This window comes from Ursus maritimus, unplaced genomic scaffold (genome assembly GCF_017311325.1).
Source record: "Ursus maritimus isolate PB19 unplaced genomic scaffold, ASM1731132v1 scaffold_4, whole genome shotgun sequence".
Taxonomy (NCBI): Eukaryota; Metazoa; Chordata; class Mammalia; order Carnivora; family Ursidae; genus Ursus; species Ursus maritimus.
The window spans coordinates 72,386,149-72,391,534 of record NW_024426552.1 but is presented as its reverse complement, the minus strand read 5'-3'; positions in this window follow the sequence as shown (position 1 = coordinate 72,391,534).

Below are 5,386 nucleotides of genomic sequence, written 5' to 3'. Positions count from 1 at the left end.
AAAAAGTTTATAGAGTAAAAATAAAACAAGACAAAATCAGAGAGGGAGATAAACCATAAGAGACTCGTAATTACTGGGAACAAACTGAGGGTTGCTGGAGGCGAGGGCGGTGGGGGGATGGGGTAACCTGGTGATGGACATTGGGGAGGGTATGTGTTGTAAGGAGCACTGGGTATTATAGAAGACTAATGAATCACTGACTTGTACCTCTGAAACCAGTAATACATTGTATGTTAATTAATTGAATTAAAAAATTTTTTAAAAGTCTATAGAGTAGGAAAAGAGGATATGATATACAGAAGGTTTCTACTAGATGGAAAGCGGATATGGAAACCTTTTTGAGGAAGAAATACTGAGTTTCTTAGAGGGGCCAAGAAAAGGGTCAAAAGCTCTCTGGGTCTCTTAGGTTCCCAGTGCTTCCATCACTCTGGTTCTCAGCTCAGGGTAGGGTGAAGGCAAGAAGACTGAAACTCTTGCTGAGGAGAAAGCTGAAAGTATCCAGGGATTTTTGTCCGCAGCTCTGGGAAAAGATCTGCTTGCAGGGAAGCTCTGCACCAGCATGGTGTACTGCCAGCAGAACAAACATGGTAACGCAAGTATTTAGATGGAGAGAAGGTCGGGGTCGCCCCCTACCCTCGCATGGTCTCTACTTAAGTAGGACGCACAACTATTGTATTTATGACATCAATAAGATTTTATAGCTTTCTTTTTCAACATTGTATAAGCTTATGTTTTGCTGTTAAAGAGTCTTTATAAGATTACTGGTAACTGAATACTATTCCAGTGAGTCGTTCTCCTAATGTACCTGGTCTTCACCCTACTGTTGCATTGTAGGTTATTTTCAGGTTCCACCAACACAAATAACTCTGGGGTTTTCTCTTTTGAATGAATAAATAGAATTGAGAATGCATCTGAATAACCATGTGCCTCCATAATACTATATGTCAAAAGTCCCATTGGCCCTCCAAATGCAATGAACACATATACATAAAACAGTGAAGACAAAAACATACTTCACACAACTCATGGGATACTCAAGATAGAAGCCAAATGACTAACAGGGTGGGGTCTTGCAGAGTGGTCACCAAACATCAAGAACTGCTCAGTCTTTCGGGTCAATAATATGTTATCAATTCATGGTGACTCACTTTACCTAAACTCTGAAGAAGATGGATTGATACATTCAATGGCCATGTCCTTTCATACACTGGGACAAAATGTGGCATGCATGGTCCAACTAAAGTCTTTTCAGTTACTTCTCAGTATAGGATGAAATCCAGAAGATGCGCAAAACATGGTAATATCTGTGACATTTTCATTGTTTATGGGGAATATAAGATAGGACATTTGAAATTTAATTGTGCTTTAAAGTTGGAGATATATTATCATCATATGGATCAATCCAGTCATCATAAATTATTTCTGCTTTCCAGGGCTATGATAAAACCATCTGGAAAACCAGATTTGTTACACCACTGAACAAACTTAAAATTAGGAGGCAGAAGGTTGGCTGAGACTTAAGGGTATCTTAATGAGAAGCCTGGTTCCAAGCAGAGCTAGCAGATAAGCACCAGGTATTTTCATCAGCACTAAGGGTTTTCTTTTTTTTTTTCTTTTTAATTGGCTAATTATACAAAGTAGAAGTGTTATCTCACCTTCATTTTTATATTTCTTAGATTAATAAAACATGAACAATTATTAAACAGTTCATTCACAGAGCACGTAATGACTGAGCCCTTACTCTATGCCTGGCATCAATCTCATCAGTCCAATCACAGTCCATCCCCTCTTGTCACCTCATTGTGTGCTCTTCCTAAAGCCATGTTGTCACTCACTGGAGTCTGGTTGGTAGGAAAAGTCGGTTTCCATTCCTCTCTCCCACACTAGTCCACAAACTCCGGTCTGTGAAGTCTGCAAGGCAAGTACTGCACCGTGTAGGGCTTAGCTCTAAGTCTGGGCCATCAGAGATGCTTAGTAAATATCCTGGGGACTCAGTGAAACCATTCTTCTGGAAAGTGACATTACCGTGGGAATGTATGATCCCTACGCATGCAAATTGTAGTCACTCTCTTCTAGACTAGAAGATATAAAATCCAGGCCTGCCAGGACTTTATTTTTATAGCATAATTCCTAGCATCCCACAGGCATTCAGAATGAAATTCTCAAATACCGTGCCTGCTTGGTTTCATTCACTCAGTTAAGTTAATAAACTTCCTATCAGACCTAAAAGCTAAGCCTCCATTCTCGTCGCAAATGCTAAATGGCAGGGCCAGAAAAGTTGATATTTTCTGTTTCTGATTCTCTTCCATTTCAAAGGAATTGCTGAGCGCTTAGGAGGCAAAAGTTGGTTAAAATAAAGTTGTTTCATGCCTGCTGACTGTGAATGCCACCTTCAAAATAAAAGGCTTTAGAAAATGCTATGCAGTAGCAACAATCATAAAACTATGAATCTTATTTCTTCTATTCTATGGCTTTGGCTTGGTTCCCATGGGAACCAGGCATATTTTAAACCTGTTTGTTTTTTTAAAAGAAAAAAAAAAGCATCATTCTGCATGAGTCTTGCACTTCGGTACACCATGTGCATTCATTCAAATGTTAAATGGATTAATAATAAAACTAATTTTAGAATAGTTGTATAGTTTCCAAAAGGAACAATAAATTAATTTTGAAGATGTATGTGCTTTATCTAGTGAAAATATGGCGATGCTTACATGTGCACTATATATATTCTTTAAAAAGTCTTATTAATGCTAAAGATAATCTTCTGCATGTGTGTCTGTTTCAACATTTAGAAAATCTCTATTTTTTTAAAAGATTTTATTTTTATTTATTTGCCAGAGAGAGAGACAGTAAGAAAGGGAACACAAGCAGGGGGAGTGGGAGAGGAAGAAGCAGGCTCCCAGCAGAGGAGCCTGATGTGGGGCTCGATCCCAGGACTCTGGGATCACACCCTGAGCCGAAGGCAGACACTTAATGACTGAGCCACCCAGGCGCCCCTAGAAAATCTTTATTTAGCACTTTCCATGTAAGGAGGCCTGTGATAAACAATTAAGTTATAAAGATGAACTAGATCAAATCCCACCTTCCAGCCCTGTAGGCTAAGGAGACAGGTGCATTTACAATACGGTGATGATGGAAGCACAAGGAGCAGTCAGATGTGTGAGAGGGAAGGTGAAATCAACACCTGTGTGTCAGAGAGTTAGGACACACTTTGATGACTAGTAGGGACTTCATGAGAAAGGAACACATTAGATCTTTGCCTTTTTTAGGCAAAGGAAATATAAAACATGGTCTAATTTTTTTCTTCCTTGTTTGTATTTCTTCCTTTCCCCAAAGAACTAGCTGCACGAGCCACTTGCATCATGTAACTGTATTCCTGTTCATCTTCAGGCTGGGCAGGAAGAGAGTGTTTTCTAAATTCAGAAGCCTGCCTGGGTTCTCTGTCTAAGCTTTGCCCAAAGCCTCTGAACTGAGCTAGACAAATGGCAATGAGGCTCGGAGTGTCCGCTGGGAAACAGGCAGGCCTGCTGAGCCACCGGCTGGCAACATAATCCGGTACAGTCTCCAGAGCAGAGAAGCATTTCATTTCCTGACACAGAAGTATAAAAAAATCTGCGTGCGGAAAGGACGCCTACAGAACACAAGAGTTGATTTGAGTTATACCTGAGGTCTTCTAGGAGACGTATACTTATATCACGAACTAAAACTCCGGTATATTAAGCACACACTTGACCACAGAAGACTGTTCCAACAGTGGGGTTTCTTCAAGTTCCTAGGAGAATTTAACCTTTGCTCTCAACCACCTTCAATGACTCATGCAATTGCAGGGACAATGGCACAAAGTTCTCCAGGCCAGACACGAGCTTTACTTTAGGATTACATCTACATTAGCTTGGGCTAACAGCAAATGGAATGCGTTCAATTTCCTGAGAAAGCATAACCCAGTGATGGGCAGTTCTGAAAGTGCAGAGTGCTTGCAGGAAACCCAGTTTGGGAATAAGTATGTGGAGGCAGTAGGGTCTTGATTGTAATAAACTCTGCATTTCCTGTGGGCTAACCAACCCCAGCTCTTCCCAGGTTCATGAAGCCCCTACCCTCCTGCTGTTTTTGCATCACTGTCAGGATCCCCTTTCCCAAGAGGCAAGTTCCGCATGGCTGCCATGAAAGCCTTTGCTGAACAAAACCACTCTCAGGAGAGAGAACATGTTCTTTTTCCTTTCCACCACTGTACTCTGTTTACGGCATTTTCTCTATCTCACCGTGGGACACGAGGTTTTCAGCAAAAGCTGACTGGGACAAGAAGCTGTGGCAGGAGATTGCAGATTCCCCAGTGAATCCATCACAGATCCTTAGAGTATCCGTTTTCCTACAGTTTTGTTTTGGAGGGAGCAACAAAAGCAGGAAGAAAGGGTTTTAAACCTATGAACAAGAGCCGAGGAGGTAAGAGCCCCAAGCCATCAGAATGGCATCTGTAAAGGTGCACTGGAGAGGGAGGGGTGTTTGTAAGCAGGTGATCTGATCATCAACTAGAAGAAACTGAAGCTTTCCAGATGAAAACTGCTTCACTGTTTTTGCTCAATAACGACTGACACCCAAATATAGACCATGGCCTATATGACCATTTAAAATGCAATTTGGGGGGCGCCTGGGTAGCGCAGTCATTAGCGTCTGCCTTCGGCTCGGGGCGTGATCCCGGCGTTCTGGGATCAAGCCCCACATCAGGCTCCTCTGCTATGAGCCTGCTTCTTCCTCTCCCACTCCCCCTGCCTGTGTTCCCTCTCTCGCTGGCTGTTTCTCTCTGTCAAATTAATAAATAAAATCTTTAAAATAAAATAAAATAAAATAAAATAAAATGCAATTTGGGAAGAGAAGATTTATGTATTAGATCCATTCCTAAACAAATATCACATCAATCCACTGTTCTTAGACCCCCGAGAAGGGCACCTGCTCTGCAACCAGGCAGCAGCAGATCTTAGAAGTTCTCGAATCTGCTCTGTGAAGCCCCAGGCCATCCCTGGACACTGCTCCTCAAGTCCAGTGTTTGCAGGAGGAGCGCTCATCCCACCGTGAGCTAAACCCTCCCTGCCAGATTCCTGGCTCTTTGAATTCAGGGACTGTGCCTTTCAAGGTAAGTGTGACCTTTCTCCCACCATCAGTGACTAACTCAATGCTCAGCAAATGTTCGTTGAAGATACTAAAAGGCAGAGGGAACTGGGAAGCAATTTCTTTTTGTCTCTCCTCAACATTTGAACAGCACCCACTTTTCTTACCCTAAAAAATCTCCACCTTGCCTTCAGACAGTGCTTTAAGCTGGCAACTCCTTTCCCAGCTGTGATTTAACTGGCTTCTTATAAAAGTACCTTGAGGTAGTAAGGGCAAGGAGTGG